At 42.4% G+C, this 19401-nt stretch overlaps 1 protein-coding gene across 7 annotated transcripts in view; it reads right to left on the bottom strand.

The window, feature by feature from the left end:
- The window catches only part of C1H21orf62 (chromosome 1 C21orf62 homolog), a 34453-nt gene extending 17078 nt beyond the window's left edge, over positions 1-17375 (bottom strand). Inside the window, exons 1-3 of one of the 7 annotated variants that reach the window (XM_043538267.1) lie at positions 16341-16497; positions 14064-14199; positions 8047-8117 (exon numbers count right to left, since the gene is read on the bottom strand). The gene's annotated coding sequence lies outside the window, so the exon portion shown is untranslated. Of the gene's footprint in view, positions 1-8; positions 304-8046; positions 8118-14063; positions 14221-16340; positions 16500-17356 lie in introns of those variants that run through there. The other 6 variants (XM_043538266.1, XM_043538268.1, XM_007063584.3 and 3 more) reach the window with 6 other exon arrangements.
- Positions 17376-19401: the final 2026 nt, after the last annotated feature.

Genomic DNA, 19401 nt, shown 5'->3' with positions numbered 1-19401 from the left:
TTCTGCACCTGTTCAGTCTATTGTTGAAGCGTTCCTTGCTGCTGTCCAGGTTTTCTATGTAAGGCTTCATGAACCATGGGAGTAAGGGAGACTGATGTGGGGGAGTATCCTGTGGAAGGCTGGGTCTCCAAGGATCACTGAGGGCATTTCAACATCCTCCAATGGAATCTTCTGGTGTAGAAAGAAAGTTCCTGTTTGCAGCTTTCTGTAAAGGCTGGTGTTCCTGAAGATGCATACATCATGCACTTTCCCTGACCACCCAGCTTTGATGTCAGTGAAGCAACCCTGGTGATCCACAAGCACCTGCAATACCATAGAGAAGTACCCCTTTTTGTCAATGTACTCCATCACAAGATGATCCAGGACCAAAATTGGGATATCCGTGCCATCTACTGCCCCACCACAGTTAGGGAATCCCATTGCCGCAAAGCCAGCCACTATTTCACAAACATTTCCAAGGGCCATAGTCTTTCGTAGCAGGATGTGATTAGTGGCCCTGCATACTTGCAAAAAAGCAACACCCACAGTGGACTTCCCGACTGCAAACTAATTCATGACTGATCAGTAGCAGTCTGGAGTTGCTTGCTTCCACAAAGCAATCAACACATGCTTCTCACTGAGAGGGCAGCTCTCATTTTGGTGCCCTTGTGCCACAGTGCTGGTGCAAGCTTCTCACACAGTTCCAGGAAGGTGGCTTTGCACATCCAAAAGTTCTCCAGCCACTGCTTGTCATCCCAGACCCGCATATCGATGCAATCCCACAACTCAGTGCTTGTTTCCTGAGCCCAGGAGCAATGGTCCACTGTGTGAAGCTGCTCCATGAATGCCAAAAGTAATCTGGCATTGTTTCTTTCCATGGCACACAGCAGGGCAGGCACCACAAATTCCTATTCAGATTTGAAGTTTATGATATACTGCATGATCAGCTTAACATTGACCACAACACTAGAGAGCAGTGCAAGATCCATTCTTGCAGAAAGAGATGGAGGGTGCAGAGTAAACAGGGGTGGTTTAAAAATGGTGCAAAATGTAGTTGGAAGCCCATGGAATGATGGGACGGAAACAACTGCATCATGGACATTGAGCCCACATCATAACACACTCTGATCCACTCTGCCTTCCCACAACTCCTAGCAGCAGAAGGTGGTGAGTTGCACTGAGATAGCTACCCAGCACTCATTCCTCTCACTGTCTGTGCTAGAGCACCAACTGTGGACACGCTCCGCCAACAGAAGGAGCATTGTGTGAACATGCACAAGAGATGTAATTATAGCGGTTTATGATCATTGGTGTTACTTGCATTGACTTAACTCTGTAGTGTACACTATACCTCAGACATAGTCTGTCCACTAGGTGTCAAGCCTTTGCTACAAAATGGATACTCTAATCCACAATGAAGGTTACAATCACCAATGGCGTGCATAAAACAATATCGAATTCATAATTTGACACAGGCATATCCCCAAACTGTCAGAGTGACCCCTCCTTTCTGTCCTTCCCCAGAAGCTCCAACTTTCCCTTCTCCCTTTCATCAGAGACCACGTACTGGTCAGGTTGGAGATGGGGATTTCCATTGCTAGTTCTGAGAGACCAAGCCATTATGCTGCTATGGCAGAGTTCAGTCTCACAGGAAAATTGAAATCTGGGCCTGCAGACTCCCATCTGACCATGCAGCTATGCACATAAAATACTCTTGTAGCCAAGTGCATTTGGAGCTGCCATAGAAAGAATGGAAGATGAGTGGTTTTCAAGGCTCTGCCCATTGCTTTACCTGCAGCAGGAGAACAATTACAGTGAGGAAGGGTGGCTCTGGGGTCATGCAACTTTCTCAGCTCCAATTTTCCTTTTCTCTACCCTGTCCTACCCTAGGAGGCACAAAGCTCAGATTCTTCTTGCTGTACACATAAGGACATAAGAATGGCCATGCTGGGTCAGAACAATGTTCCATCTATCACAGTATCCTGTCTTCTGACAGTGGCCAATGCCAGGTGCTTCAGAGGGAATGAACAGAACAGGCAATCATTGAGTGATCCATCCCCTGTCGCCCACTCCCAACTTCTGGTAATCAGAGGCTAGGGACACTCAGAATGAGAGGTTGCATCCCTGACCATCCTGGTTAATAGCCATTGATGGGCCTATCCTCCATGAACTCATCTAGTTCTTTTATGAATCCTATTGTAGTTTTGGCCTTCACAACATCCCTGACAATGAGTTCCACAGGTTGACCGTGCACTGTGTGAAGAAGTACTTCTTATGTTGGTTTAAAACCTGCTGCCTACTGATTTCATTACGTGAGCCCTGATTCTTCTGTTATGTGAAGAGGCAAATAACACTTTCTTATTCACTTTCTTCACACCAGTCATAATTTTGTACATCTCCATCATATCCCCTCTTAGCTGTCTCTTTTCCAAGCTGAAAAGTCCCAGTCTTTTTCATCTCTTCTCATATGGAAGTTGTTCCATATCCTTTATCACTTTTGTTGCCCTTCTCTGTACTTTTTCCAATTCTAATATATATATTTTTGAGATAGGGTGACCAGAACTTCATACAGTATTCAAGGCATGGACAAAGAATGGATTTATATAGTGGTATGATGATATTTTTCTGTCTTATTAGTGATCCCTTTCCTAATGGTTCCTAACATTCTGTTAGCTTTTTTGACGGCCACTGCACACTGAGCAGATGTTTTCAGAGATTGTAAAGTTTCATAAGGAACACCTGACACAGTCATGCCCTTAGATATCCAAATGACATCAACTGACATCAAAAACTGTGGGTGCAAAGCAGAGGCCAACTTTTGAACATTTAGACCACTATATGTGAAGTATCTGAGCTACATCTGTTGTGAGAATTACGGGCCAGTTCTTGAGCTAGAATCAGCATAGGTTCAATGGAGCTGTGCTAATTTGCACCAGCATAGGATCAGCACAACTACAACATAAATGTATCCATCTTTTGTGTATATGCAATATCGTCCATAATATTGCAACAATGTAATTTTTAAAATTTCATTTCCTTGGTGTTGCATTATATTTGTATCTTAAGAGAACACTGTTAAAGTGCTATTGGAGGAGCTGGTAGCAAGCCCTAAATTTAGGTTGCATAACATTTTCCATTATAAAAGATTCTTGTGATCTTTTCTTTGATAAATTCTCACAACTCCATGGTATTCAGAAGGCCTTTGATATTCGGCAGGGGGAATGGCTTTTTTTTTTTTTTTTTTTTTTGGCTTCATGAAATTCAGTTATGATTTGGCTGAGCTATGACATGTTAAAAAAACACATTCCATTCTCTTGCTTGTGTTCCTCAGGAAAATTTGGACAGCCTGCCAAAATCACTGAATGTTATGAGGCCAAGCTCATGCTGCTGCTGGAGTGGGAGTGAGGAGAGAGAGCCAGGCTGAGCGCTGCACACAAACCTCCAAACCCAGCCTCTGCTCTCAGTGGCCCCTTCACATGCATACACATACTCCAAGGCACAACATGGGGTAGAAACTTCCCCAACATCCAGCTGTGGAGGGGGAAAGAGAGAAAGAGATGGGGACAGGGCTCCTCTCAGCCACTCCTTGGTGCCAATAGCCAGTCTCTCGCACTGAGAGCAACACCTGGCGCAGGAGCTGCCCCAGTTCCTGAGGGTGGAGAAGAGAGAAAGTCAGGCCAGGCTGGGTTTCCCCCTGAGTATCCCCTGGACTCAGCACCTGGACCAAGCAACCCATCCTCCCATCTGTAAAGAGAGCCTTCTTCCTTGCTAACTAATGTTGTTAGCCGTGTAGCTCAGGTAGTGGCAGTCTATGCTACAGTGTTGAAAGTCTGTGGGTCCAACCCTTCTGATGATTCATGAGCGGGCAGGGGGACTGTTACAGATGCACACAGTAGCATCTGTTTGTTCTTTTTTCTTAAACAAAAAAATCACACACACCCCTTTACAATTCCCCCCTTCCCCAAAACCTAGGAAACTATGTTACAACAAACTACATTAAAATATGTTATTAATGTTGCAAAGCTCATGCAAACTTCATTCTGGCCTCTTGTGTGTGCATTATGATACAATCATTCAGCACACAGATGGGCTACAAGAAGGCAGGCCTGACGTCAGGGCACTCTATTCACAAGAGGGTTTTTTGTATTTAAAAACCAACTACCTCTTCCTCCACCACAATTTAGAGGTGCAATTTTTTATATATTTTATATCATTTCTCATTGTTGCTTGTGTGATGCTAGTAATATCCATATTCCTCTCTGTTTTTGCCTCCATTCTATTGCAAGTTATAAGAAATGACTTGTGGGTATGGTTTTGAAACCTAACCACCTCTCCACTACTCAAAAAATTAGTACATATGAATGAACTTTGCAAACTATTAAACGAGACAAACAGTGCAGGCTACGTATTTGGCTGACTAACTTTGAGAATGTGAAGATGGGCAGGATTTGTTCCCTTATCTTTACATTTGTGTCATTTCCTTCAATTATACATTCAAACTGAAAAACGTCTAGCACAAGAGGCAGCTGACCCAGTACAGAAGTTTGTAAATTCAGAAACTTTCAAGGTTATTATTAAGGTCAGTGCACGAATTAGATTACTGAGTGGTATGCAGGTGACCCAGTAGTTATCAGTCCAAGAAGACTGAAAAACTAGATTTTGAGAGAATAAATAAATGACATTTCTGATATAAGAAAGCTGAACAAGAAACAGAATGTATGTTCATCTGTCCAAGATCAGAAGCATGGTCAACCATCCTGCTGAAGGATGTCTCATGCTAATAGAACTTGTGATGTACTGGGTATCACATAAAATAAACAAATACAATTCTCTTTCAGATTTTATAAACCAATGTTATAATAGAGCCTAGTGAAAAGTATACTCAGAACACAGAATTGGGTCTCTGGGCCAGTTTTTCCCCTGTGCCTAGAAATGTCTGCTGACAGGGCATAAAAGAAGATAAGAAAGAAACAGAGAACCAGTTACTGTGTTGGATTTAGCTTGTTTCTATTTTGAAGAGTCTTGCCCCAGATGACAGGTTTCAGAGTAGCAGCCGTGTTAGTCTGATGAAGTGAGCTGTAGCTCATGAAAGCTTATGCTTGAATAAATTTGTTAGTCTCTAAGGTGCCACAAGTACTCCTTTTCTTTTTGCCCCAGATGCTGACTCACTGTTATTTCAGTTCAGATCGAATTCAATACATACTCACTGCTCAGGAGTGTATTGCTCGTTCCACACAACAAGGTGAGGAAAGATATGACTCAGCACTTCCCCCCCTGACTTCCTCAATCCTTTGAGTGCCAGCTTTATAGGAGTGGGGTAGCAACTCTACTACCTGCTCCAGTGATGGGGCCATTCAGTTATACAGTTACAAAGAAGCAAAGAAACCGTGTCCTCAGCTGCACAACTTTCACTTTCAGACAGAAACAATGCAACAGGATATATTTGTCACTGTCGTAAGCAGGAACAATGCCACCGACTTCAAGAGAGTTTGGCATGCGTATGCTAGCAGAGGATTTGACCCTGAATAGACAACTTTAAATTACCTAAATTTGGCTTTTTTAAGAAAAGTTAGCTGAAAGTCAAATTGGTCATAAACTGACCGTCAGAATGATTCAGCTTTGATTGTTTTGACCAAGCATTTTTAATATCGTGCCAGTTTTTCAGCATTTTAAAGCAGACTGTCCAAAAAGCTTCCTTGCCAGATGATTTCCCCCCTCTTTTCTTACCAGCTTCTGGTAATAAAGGGAATTTGGGGGGGTGGTATTTTTATTTATTTATTGTTTCTTATTTTAAATGCTTGAATTTGCTTTGATCATGCCCAGTAATTTTTCTGTTAATTGCAGATCTGCTGTATATTAGGGGAACCAAAAAAGCAACAGTCCGTGGCTGTTGTGTAAGAATGCTGCCGTCTCAGGGAAGCTAATCCCATTCAGTGGAAGCCTCAAGACTATACAATTAACTTCTTCACAGGGTGCTTTCCTTCATTCTCTATTGAGAAGAAAAACGAATTAAAAATCTTCATTGATCACTTGTGTTTACATGTGACTATGTGAAAGTGCTGTATCAAACACTGAAGAGCTTAAATCCACAGAGTCTTGTGAGCCTGGCTAAAGTACACAGATTGAATTTAAAAAAAAAAAACCACACACACACAAAACAAAACAAAATCCCAACCAACCCTAGACCTATGTCAAAATAATGTTAAGGGTGCTGGACAAAAGCAAAGACAGTTTGACCAATGTACATGGCAGAGGGGCATTGCTGGCACATGATGGCATATATCACACTGGTAGATGTGCAGGTGAATGAGCCTCTGATAGAGTGGCTGATGTGATTAGGCCCTATGATGGTGTCCCCTGAATAGATATGTGGACACAGTTGGTAACGAGCTTTGTTGTAAGGATAGGTTCCTGGCTCATTCACCTGCACATCTACCAATGTGATATATGCCATCATGTGCCAGCAATGCCCCTCTGCCATGTACATTGGTCAAACTGGACAGTCTCTACGTAAAAGAATAAATGGACACAAATCAGACGTCAAGAATTATAACATTCAAAAACCAGTTGGAGAACACTTCAATCTCTCTGGTCACTCGATTACAGACCTAAAAGTAGCAATACTTCAAGAAAAAAACTTCAAAAACAGACTCCAACAAGAGACTGCTGAATTGGAATTAATTTGCAAACTGGATACAATTAACTTAGGCTTGAATAGAGACTGGGAGTGGATGGGTCATTACACAAAGTAAAACTATTTCCCCATGTTTATTCCCCCCACCGTTCCTCAGATGTTCTTGTCAACTGCTGGAAATGGACGACCTTGATTATCACAACAAAAGGTTCCCCGCCCCCCTCCCTCCCGCTTTCCTGCTGGTAATAGCTCACCTTAAGTGATCACTCTCGTTACAGTGTGTATGGTAACACCCATTGTTTCATATTCTCTATGTATATAAATCTCCCCACTGTATTTTCCACTGAATGTATCCGATGAAGTGAGCTGTAGCTCACAAAAGCTTATGCTCAAATAAATTTGTTAGTCTCTAAGGTGCCCCAAGTACTCCTTTTCTTTTCATCACTACATAATTTTCCTTTGGTTTTGTTGGCTTAAATCAGGCCATGCTATTTAAATGTGTTTTTTTTTAATTTCAAAAAAGAACTATCCCTCCTTCCCACACTAAAGACTGTGCATTCACACAGGTATTGGGACTGACTCCACAGCAGCTTTATGCCATATAGAGCAATATACATACATCAGGTAGACAGGGAGAATTATTAATCAGAACTCCATGCTTCTTCCAGAGTTCAGACAGAGCATGCAGAGAACCCTTCAGACACATGGACAGCAGAAGAGCCACATTTAGAGCTCTGAAAAGGCTCAGAAGGCACAGGCTGAGGATCACTGCTTTGTATTATTTAAATATATCTTGCCAAGAAAAGTTATGAAGTTACTTACCTTCTCATATAGAAATTGCAAGACAGAAGCAGAAGAAGGGGGGGAAGCAAACTTTTTAGCACTTGAATTAGCTAGCCTTAATGAGCAAAGAGCACTCCAGACTTGTGTTCATCTTTGTGTATTTTTATTTTTATATTTAATACTGACTGTCTCTAGAAAAGAACACCTGGGATTTCCTTTAGACGGTTGTGTTTATGTTCAAATTGTTTTTGATGTGCATCTTTCTGGCCTTTGAAGAAACAAGAATGACATCCTCCTCTTCCCACTATACACAGCATAAAGATTACCTTAATATGTACATGAAAACCTATCAGATTTTCTGGACATAACTTTAGTCCTACTGTAACTCCGTGAAACTACATCTCCAAGGACATCCTGAAAAGACTTATTCATGTGCTTAACATTAAGGACATGAATAGCTTCATTGAATTCAAAGGGATTACAAATTATGTTCTTAATTATAAGAACACTAAAGCCAACCTGGCAGTGTAAGGAAACCTCAGAACACGTGTAAATTATATTTATATTGCATAATGGTGTAAGGGGCCTTACTGTAAATGAGAGTCAGGCCGTTTATAAGTCTTCAGATCAGATGAGATACCTGGCCTTACCATGTAGCCATGGTGAAATCCATGCTGTGGAGGCAGTAGAGTCCTGGGGTTGGCCCAGAATGTCCAGTTTACTGTAAGAGAATTTGTAGTGGGTTCACTGTGGAGGACGATGGCAAAATAGGACTTATGAGGTTTTTTGTTTAGTCAGTTTATGTATGTATTTAGTTAGACTACAGATAAATATAGAAAACCCCCATCCCTAAGAGCCTCTGGTTCAATAACCTAATGATTAAAGCTGATGCTCTAAAGACTTTGATGCTACAGGTTCAAGACCACAGTATGATCTGCTATTATTGTTATTAAACTACAAATTATATTTACAATATCTTGCACTGGGGAAGTTAAGGCTGCTATCTCTAAGCAGAGCAGCCAAACAGTTGTAGCAGGAGTGCTGCTGGGTATAAGGACACAGACTTGTTCATAGGTTTTATAATCTTTCTTTTACAGACAAACTATGTAAAACTGTAACCTTATACTCAGACCCTGCAAACACTCATGCAAGTGCATAACTTTACTCATGTGAGTAGCCCCATGGACTCCAGTAGGACTATTCAAGCAAGTAAAAGTATGTGTGATTACGTGTTTCCAGGATTGGGGCCTTAGATACCATAGAATGAGTATTCTTGTTCAGGCCTGGGCATGTGAAGGATGCAAATTAGCATTCTTTTGAAATAGCAAGCTAGTGAATGCCACTGGTTCAGTCACTGATACTGTTAGTGTTTGGTTTAATCAAGTATGTGGTATCATAGCAGCCTGTCACTCCCACTACATGTTTTTGTAGATATTGGAAGAAAACGTTTCAGAGACTTGGGGCTGTGATGTTTAAAATTAAGTGAGGCAAATTATCATAAAAAACAGACCCAACGGGAACAAGAAAGCATTATCCCCCAATAAGTGGGGATGATAATATTTACCTACCTCACAAGGGTGTTGTGAACTTCAGTTGGTTAGAGCAGGGATCAGCAACCTTTGGCACACGGCCTGCCAGGGTAAGCCCTCTGGCGGGCCAGGCCAGTTTGTTTACCTGCCGTATCCACAGGTTCGGCTGATTCCAGCTCCCACTGGCCGCGGTTCGCCACTCCAGGCCAATGGGGGCTGTGGGAAGCGGCGACCAGCACCTCCCTCGGCCCGTGCCACTTCCCGCAGCCCACATTGGCCTGGAGCGGCGAACCATAGCCAATGGGAGCTGTGATCGGCCGAACCTGTGGATGCGGCAGGTAAACAAACCGGCCCGGCCCGGCCCGCCAGGGGGCTTACCCTGGCGGGCCACATGCCAAAGTTTGCCGATCCCTGGGTTAGAGCAAGACTGTTCCCAGCTCTGCATAAGTCCACATGGGTAAAAGAAAGCACAAGGGACCTTCTCTCTCATGTCTGCACAGAGGCCAGGCACAGTTGCCTTCCATAGTCTTCCTTAAGACTGTATAAGCCTAACAACCTAGGCAGAGTTAGTTCCCCCAAATAGTTCTGGAGCTAGTCCCACTTGGGTGCGTGTGGATGGAAGTGCACACTGCATCTTGTCAAAGGGTGACACTCTGGCTGTACCAGCCCAGTCATTCACCTTCGGCCTGCACCATGTGTAGGCATTTATACCAGTGCAAAATGAGAGCCAAGTGGTGTAAAATGCTACCAAATCAGATGACCGCATTTAACACACAATATGAATTGGTCTAATGGCTACACAAAGTGCCAGGCAATGGTGAATTGGACCCATTGTGTCTACAGAGGCACAATGGGCCTGATTTTCCATTCCACCAGAGTAACCTCACTGCAATCAATAGTGTAAATTTGGTGTAACAGTGGAAAATTAGGTCCACCATTCCAGCGCCTCCAGTAGGGTGTTGTGCCTCCAATCTGCCCTGTCAAATGTGTCCTTAATGTTTAAAAAAAAAAAACACACTTGGAGACCCTCAGATGGAAGGTACAAAAACAAAAGAAAACACAGAGCGCACACTCACACAAAAACCAAACCAAACCAGAAGAACCACCACCATAGCAAAACAGCAGAATAAAAGATGGTCAGAAATAAAGACATCCTTTAAAAATTGGAAGTCAAACCCTAAGGAGAAAAATAGAAAGGAGTATAAATTCCGGCAAGTCAAGTGTAAAAGCTTAATTAGGCAGGCCAAAAATGAATGCAACTGCGGCAGTGGCAGCAGGCCCCTGGGGCCCTTTTAAATTGCCCAGGCCCCTGGACAATTGCACCCTTTGCTCGCCCCCTATCGGCGGGCCTGCAGGTGTCAATAGAGGAGGTTTGGGAACAAATTGATAGATTAAACAGTAATAAGTCACCAGGATCAGATGGTATCCACCCAAGAGTTCTGAAGGTATCCAAAAATAAAATTACAAAACTACTAATTGGAGTATGTAACCTATTGCTTAACTCAGCCTCTGTACCAGATGACTGGAGGATAGCTAACATGATGCCAATTTTTTAAAAAGACTGCAGAGGCATTTGTGGCAATTACATGCCAGTAAGCCTAACTTCAGTACCAGGCAAATTGGTGGAAACTATGGTAAAGAACAGTCTTATCAGACACATAGATGAACACCATTTATTGGGGAAGAGTCAACACGACTTTTGTAAAGGGAAAGCATGTCTCATCGATCTATTAGAATTCTTTGAAGGTGTCAACAAACGTGAACAAGCGTGATCCAGTGGATATAATGCACCTGGACTTTCAGAAAGCCTTTGACAAGGTCCCTCACCAAAGGCTCTTAAACAAAGTAAGCAGTCCTAGGATAAGAGGGAAGGTTCTCTCATGGATTGGTAACTGGTTAAAAGATAGGAAACAAAGGATAGGACCAAAAGGTCAGTTTTCACAGTAGAGAGAGGTAAATAGCAAGATCCTCCAAGGATCTGCATTGGGACCAGTGTTGTTCAACATATTCTTAAATGATCTGTAAAAAGGGGTAAACAGTGAGATGGCAAAGTTAGCAGATGATACAAAACTACTCAAGATAGTTAGGTCCAAAGCAGACTACGAAGAGTTACAAAGCGATCTCACTAAACTGGGTGATGAGGCAAGAAAATGGCAGACAGATTCAGTGTTGATAAATGCAAAGTAATGCACACTGGAAAAAATAATCCCAGTGTAACAGGGATCTTGGAGGGCCAGGTGGCCTAGTTGTTGGAACACCTGAGTTCTGGCCTTTTGCTTCCCTGATCGAGGTGTCTCAGTTTTTAAGGCCGTGGAGTAGGGGTACCTGGGCCCTCCTACTCCACCATGTCCCAGCCCAGGGCCCTGCATGAGTCCACCCCTGAATAGGGGACCTCCCAATGGGGAGTCTATGTCCACTGCCCTGGGCTACTTCCTACTGTTGTCCCTTCGGTTTGGGGTGTGGCCCCTATAGTCCAAGTCACTGTGGTGGCTTGTCTCTAGAAGTGCCCCCTTGTGGAATTTGGGTGGCATCCTGCTGCGGTCCCATGTTCCTCCAGGTGGGGCAGCCATAAGTTTGGCAGGGCTGGAACCCCACAAGGTCTCGATGCCTCAGTCACCACGTTATTTCTTAGGCTGGGTACTTCTAAGTCTCTTCGGCCAGGGAGATGATACTTATTTCCTTGTGACTGCCTTGGCTGGCAGGCTCGTAAACCTTCCCCTCAGGGAGGGAGGCAGCAAGCTCCTGCCTTTTCACCAGTCAGCCCCAAACTGAGCCAGACTCCCCCCTTTCCTCCTCCACCCCTCCAGGCCTGGCATTGGCTGCAGGTATAACAGGGCAGAGCTAACTGGGCCCAAAGTCTCTCTTTCATCCCTTCCCTGCTGGTGGTGATCTCTCTGCTTCATCACACGCAACTATACATACAAAATGATGGGGTCTAAATTAGTTGGTATCTCTCAAGAAAGAGATCTTGGAGTCATCGTGCATAGTTTCTGAAAACATGGCTCAATGTGCAGTGACAGTCAAAAAAGATAACAATGTTAGGAATCATTAGGAAAAGGGTAGATAATAAGGCAGTAAATATCATAGTACCACTATATACATTTTTGGTACACCCACACCTTGAATACTGCATGCAGATCCGGTTGTCCCATCTCAAAAAAAGTTAGATTAGAATTGGAAAAAGTACTGAGAAGGGCAAGAAAAATTATTAGTGGTATGGAACAGTTTACAGCTTCCATATGAGGAGAGATTAACAACACTGGGACTGTTCAGCTTAGAAAAGGGATGACTGAGGGGGGATATGATTGAGGTCCGTAAAATCATGAATGGTGTGGAGAAAATGAATAAGGAAGTGTTATTTACTTCTTCAAATAACATACGAACCAAACATCACCCAATCAAATTAATAGGCAGCAGGTTTAAAACATACAGAAGGAAGTCCTTTTTCACACAATGCACAGTCAACCTGTTGAACTCCTCAGGGGACATTGTGAAGACCAAAAGTAAAACTGGTTCAACAAAGAATTAGATAAGTTCATGGAGTATAAGTCCCTCAATGGCCATTAGCCAAGATGGTCAGGGACGCAACCCCATGCTCTGGATGTCCCTAAACCTCTGAATGCTAGAAGTTGGGAGTGGATGACAGGGGATGGATCATTCAATAAATTGCCCTTTTCTGTTCACTCCCTCTGAAGCATCTGGGTCCAGCCACTGTTGGAAGACTGAACTAGATAGACCATTGGTCTGATCCAGTATGGCCATTCTTATGAATATTCCTCACTCACATGAGTAGGCTCATTGACTAAGGCTATGTTTACACTACCGTGGTAAGTTGACCTACACTCTGTGTGATGTTGCACTCCATATGTTTATGGAAATATGCTTATGAGTGTGAATATAATGTAACTGGACTATGTTTTATGCAAAAGGTCTCTTGTAAGGTATCATTACAAAGCTTATAATCTACTGAGTGTGTTCATCCTATTTGTATGAATGTATCATTCTTGTATCTGAAGCTAGAAATATGAAGTATTACTCTGAAGTCCTATTGTAATTATACAAAGTGTGGGCCATTAATGGTGGCTTGGAATCTTGATGGCTCCCATTGACTAGGACAATTGGTTGTAAATGGCTCTGTTTACTTGCAAACCTTCCTGGGTATGTGCAGGCCAGCCCTGGAAGAATGAAGGCTGGGGTCTCACAGGACATGTGACCATGTCACATGATACTAGAATCCATCTTAAACCTGGTGCTTTTCCATTTAGAAGGAGAGGTGGGGACCCAGAGAGAGACAAAAGATTCCCACCTTTGCCAAAGCTATAAAAGGGGGTGGAATAGAACAAAGGGGGTCCCAGTCATGTGAAATCCCCTGCTATTCACCGAAGATGCCTGCTGGAACTAACAAGGTCTGTACTAGGGGAAAGGATTGGGCCCAGACTAGGAAGGAGTCTAGTCTGTGAAAGAAGCTTATTGGAACATCTGAGGGTGAGATATTACCTGTATTCATTTTCTTAATGTATTAGGCTTAGACCTGTGTGTTTTGTTTTATTTTGCTTGGTAACTTACTTTGTTCTGTCTGTTATTACTTGAAAGAACTTAAATCCTACTTTTTATACTTCATAAAATCACTTTTGTTTATTAGTAAACCCAAAGTAGTGATTAATACCTGGGGGAGCAAACAGCTGTTCATATCTCTCTGTAAGTATTATAGAGGGTGAACAATTTATGAGTTTACCCTGTATAAGCTTTATACACAGTAAAATGGATTTATTTGGGGTTTGGATCCCATTGGGAACTGGGTGTCTGGGTGCTGGAGATAGGTAACCTGCAGAGCTGTTTTCACTTAAAGTCTGCAGCTTTGAGGGCGTGGACCAGACCTGGGTCTGTGTTGCAGCAGACTAGCATTTTTGGCTCAACCAAACAGGGTTCTGGAGTCCCAGGCTGGCAGGGAAAATGGGCTCAGAGGTAATTTCAGCATGTCAGGTGACAGTCCCAAGGGAGTCTCTGTGACCGAACCCATCACATTATGTAACTCCAGCTACGTGAATAACATAGCTGGAGTCGACGTACGTTAGGTTGAGTTACCGTGGGGTCTACACCGTGGGGGTTCAAAGGGAGAAACTCTCCTGTCGTCTTACCTTACTCTTCTCATCGGGCGTAGAGTACAGGGATTGACCGGAGATCGATCTGATGTCAATTTGGCGGGTCTTCACTAGACCCGCTAGATCGCTGGTGGATTGATCTCAAAGCATTGATCCCGGCTGTAGTGTAGACCTGCATAAGGATGTGTTAGGGCTGTATAATAAAATCCTGAGTTTGTCATAAAGAGAAATCTTAAAATACGTGTATATAATTTATATCGTGGAAAGATATTTGTCTTACTTTTAAATGATATATCAGCTATCAATTTCAGAACTTTCCAGACTTGTCTCTTATACGAAAATACTTTGTTCAGTCTTTCGGAAGAGAATACCTTACAAGTATGATGTACTTTACACTTACTCTGAATAGATATAAAATCAGTAGTTTTAGGATACTGTGTTCCCAGTGGTTTTAAAGAATAAAGTATTACAAAAAAATGCATAGATGCATGAATGTGTCTATTTGTGTGAGTGCATGCATGTGCAAATGCTTGGTTATTCAATTGCACAATAGCCTAAATTTTCAAAAGTGACTAGTGATTTTGGGTGCTTCATGTTTTGGGTGCCCAATCTAAGACATTTTATATCATCTTGCATATGAGACATTTACAGCATCCTGTATACATGTGCACGAGTAACTTTACATATGAAGGTAATGTGGTTGGTGGAAAAAATAAGGGAGGGTTGATATTCTGAGGGTAGGTGCTTCAGCACTTTGATATCAAGGCCCTTTAAGGTGTCTCAGGTTGGGTACCTAAAAGGTTGAAACATCAAAATTACTAGTTTCTATTGGTTTCAGAGTAGCAGTCGTGTTAGTCTGTATCCGCAAAAAGAAAGGAGTACTTGTGGCACCTTAGAGACTAACAAATGTATTTGAGCATAAGCTTTCGTGAGCTACAGCTCACTTCATTGGATGCATTCGATGAAGTGGGCTGTAGCTCACGAAAGCTTATGCTCAAATAAATTTGTTAGTCTCTAAGGTGCCACAAGTCCTCTGTTAGTTTCTATTGGTAATTTCTTTCATTTTTACTGGGTTTCATGAAGATGTTGACTACAGAACATATTGAGCTAATTCTAGCTTTTAAACAGCAGTCATTTTATTACAGCAACAAAAAATTCCATCAATTCCTACCCCCGCCCCCCCAACCACACCACTTATATGTGTATACAAGATCAGGTCCTAGGACAAGAAGCTTGCATGCGGTTAATTTTTATTTCTTTATGCCTTTTCTAACATGTCCCGGGCAGAGGTTAAGTTAATCAGGAAACATTTTCCAAGGCTGGAAAAAGTAATGGAGAATCTATTGACTAAAGAGATACAGTAAGTGTAAAAAGTGTATTTTATTATTTTCTTTTCTTTGGGTCAAAGCCTATATTTAAAAAAGAGAAAGAAAAAGAAAATGAAAAACAGTAATGACCACTGATTAAGCTGACAGTGAAGTTATAAAGGAGAACTATATGTAGTTCACACCATGTCTTCAACTGTTGTATTAACATTCCTATTTATACATTTTTGTCACTGATGCTAGGATTTCAGAGCCAAATAGCCGCAGAATGTTTATCTCATTTATTGTGTAATATATAACTAGCATGATTCTGAATTTACAACTTAAATCAAGGAACAAACACAGTTCATTGCAAGGAACAAACAAATCAAGGAACAAACAAGCAGTTCACGGTGCTGCTTTCCTGATCCTCCTCTTTCACTCCTTTTCAAAAGGCAGCTTTATTCATAGAAAATTACACATGGTGGACCCAATCCTTACTCTTCTATTCTGGCATTACTCACACAAATATTCCCATTGACTCTAATGGAACTACTCTGAAGTGAGCTGTAGCCCACGAAAGCTTATGCTCTAATAAATTTGTTAGTCTCTAAGGTGCCACAAGTAGTCCTCTTCTTTTTGTGTAAAGAAAGTGTTTGCAGGATTGGGCCAACTATTTCCATAGTGAAATCATTCCTCAGCATTATTACTTATAGAATTATTATTTGTTTACTATCTGTAGTGAGCTCAAAATGGACAGTTAACATTACATGCACATAGAAGACAAGCCTCCTGTCTTAAGGCATTTGCTATCAATTCACTGTGAAAACAAAACCACGTACAGTATTTGAAATACCATCTTTCAGTCTGAAGAGAGAGTTAATGGCAGGGTAATAATTGTGCTATAAGAGAAATTGCCTGTTGCAAAATGCACAAGATACTAAATGCCGCTCCTTTAATCACAGCAGTGCATGTTTTTATAAAAGACGAAACAAAGACAAGTACTTACGTTTCTAGGTTTAGTCTGTGAGGCTGTTTACTGTGTGGCTGTCTACTTTATAGACCTTATCTACCCACTGATGCTTTGCTCTTGTTTGACAGGCTTGTTAATCTACAAGGCAGGGTGGAATGTGTGCTCTTGCACTTGCTGTTCTTTTATGTTTTCTAGAGGCCAACAGCTCAGGCTGTTTCTATGACAACCAGGAGAGCAGCCCAGGCCTACCAATTTCATGAATAACACAGCAGGATAAGTACCTGTCTTTATTAGCTCTGTCCATACTTCTGATTGGTAGCATTATACTTATCTTGAAAGCGTGTCCCACACACAAGAAACGTGTCATACTATGGCTGTAATATATGAAAGCAAACACGGAGCCCTGAACTTTAATTGTGGCAGGTTAACAAAACAGACATTGTGCATCAGACATGCTCTCAGTGCACGAATAGTTTACATTTAAATATTTAGGACCAAGTTAAAAGTGCCCCAGAGCAGCTGCCCTGAAAGAATGGTGAGAAAGGGCTCACTGAATCCTTCCCTGCCCCCTGCAATCTGCTCATGCTGGGAAAGCAGCTCTGAGGGGAGTGCACACGATAGCTTTAGTACAGGTAGGGCACAGCTTCCAAGAGTGCTTCTCTAGCGCCACTGTGCTCAACCTGGGTGGAAATTCCATAAACTCCATCAGAATCCTTCTGCTGCTCTCTGCTGGCTTGGACTAGGCTCGGTTGGTTTAAAGTGGAAAGCCAGTAGCTCCAGGAAGGCTAGTACCCAAAACCTGTTGCTCCTTTCCAAAACCTAGTTGGTCAGCTGGAACTGGTCGGAACAAACTGCAGATTTTCAGATGGAATTTCCCCTAAGCTACTCAAGCATAATGCCTTCATCAACCACTTCTCAGGTACTGCAGCTGTTCCCACCCGACCTGGTGTTCCAAGTAGCAATACAGACTTTTGTCACTTGGTCAGTGTCATTGTTATCCACATAGAACCCAAACCTGCGAACATATATTATCAAAGTGTAGTGCTCATCACCTGGAGTTGTCCATGGGACTAGTAGCAAGGGTTTGAAGGACCATACATGTATCAGCAGAGTTCACCGTCACAAGGATACATAGTTAGAGGAATCCCCATAAATCCTGGGACAACAGAGCAAGAGGCAAAAGTTCTCTGGCAGGGCGTTAGCATGGAATAAATAGCAGAGTGTGATAGGGCAAGGTGAGATGGCTATAGAAAAGTAGTGGGAGATAGATATATTAGCTCCAGGCTAAACAAATCCCTGGTACCAGGATAAGTGAAATGGCAGCTGCTCCAGGTCAATTAAGACACCTGGGGCCAATTAAGAACTTTCCAGAAGGCAGGGAGAATGCTAGGTTGATTGGGACACCTGAAGCCAATCAGAGACTGGCTGAAATTAGTTAAAAGCCTCCCAGTTAGTCAGGTGGGGGTGGATGTCAGGAGCTGTGGGATGAAGTTGTCCTGTTGGAGAGACTGAGCAGTACATGCTGTATCAGGCACAAGGAAGGAGGCCCTGAGGTAAGGGTGAAGTGGAGCTTGAGGAAGTGGGGGCTGATGTGGGGAAGTAGCCCAGGGAATTGTACGTGTCCTGTTTCTAAAAGGTCAGCTACCATAGCTGATACTATTAGGGTCCCTGGATTGGAGCCTGGAGTAGAGGGTGGGCCTGGGCTCCCCTCTTTGCCCCCCTGATTAATCACTGAGACTGAGAGACAACAGAGACTGTACAAGGGAGGATAGCTTCTCCTCACTGGCTTATGATGGAAAATGGCTCAGTAGACTGTGACCCTTCTCCCTACAGAGAGAACGGTTATGTGGAGGGTCACAGTGAGCCTCTGAGGCTATTGAAATCTGCCAGGAAATGTAGGACCCATGGAGACAAAGACAGAGCTCTGTCATGAGGTATTAAGATCCAAGGCAGAAGATTTAAAAATAAAGGGTCTAATCTTTCAGTGCTTATTTGGGCAAAACTCTTTTGTAAATTATTTGGTGTGTTACTTGAGCAAGGTCAAGGGTATCTGAGTCAGTCTGGGACAGGTGTGGTACTGAGATCTCCATTTTGATCTGTATTGCCAATGGGAGTTGTGCAAGTAAAATGAATACAAATTAAGAGATTCATACTGCAGAGAGGAGAGCCACAATTCAGCTAGAAGGGGATAATTTTGTCTGTGGATTTAAGAGTTGAGTCTGAGTTTTTTTAGCTCTGGGAAATTCAGAACTATCTTGAATTTAGCAATTTGCCTTTTGATTTCTGCATCTAAGAATTCCACTATGAATTGTCTGAATCATCAAATTAGTAATTTTATTTCAGAAAGCATGATTTAAAAAGAGAAATTTGCTACAACATGCTTGCTACAGCACATTTGTAGTGTATATCAGACAAATGTGAAGAGCATATATGAAGAGTTTACTACTTAATATTTTTCAATTTAATGTTACATGATGGGTTAAATTCTGCTCTTGAATTACAAGTAAGTCCGTGATGAATTTGGCCCAATATGTATAATTGTTAATACATCTTCAATCCCCTTATACTCCTGACTGCTCACTCCACCATCACACTCTTGAGAGCCTATCTGTTCTCTTTGCTAATCTTTCCAGTTCAGGTTTGTTTTCTCACCAATACCACCCATCTATTTAGAATTCCCATCTTCACTCCTTTTCTGAAACACTTATTATTTATCAATTATGTTGCAATAGTGCTTAGAGGCCTCACTCACCATGCCAGGTGCTGTGCAAATAGGAAGTGACAATCCATGCCTTGAAGAGCCTAGTATTTCCTCTTTTTGCATTACAAATGGCCCCAACAGCAGTATGTGGTACTGTGCCAATGAAGGACTCTCTGGGCCCATTCCTGCCATTAACTTCAATTGAAGCAGGATAAGGGAGGGGGGAAGGCATCGGGTATAAACATTGCTAAGCCCATCATGCCACCTAATGGCTTTGGCCAGTGAAATATGGTGATGGTCTGTAAGCAAAGCTGTAAGTATCATTAAGAAGAAAGCAACAGCCTTTCTTTGTAAGTTAAAAGTTTTTCTATTTGTAACCCTTCTGCCCGTCAGAGT

This window comes from Chelonia mydas, chromosome 1, assembly GCF_015237465.2.
Source record: "Chelonia mydas isolate rCheMyd1 chromosome 1, rCheMyd1.pri.v2, whole genome shotgun sequence".
Lineage (NCBI taxonomy): Eukaryota > Metazoa > Chordata > Testudines > Cheloniidae > Chelonia > Chelonia mydas.
The sequence above is the reverse complement of the archived record's forward strand: the minus strand, read 5'-3'. Positions and strand labels throughout refer to the sequence as shown.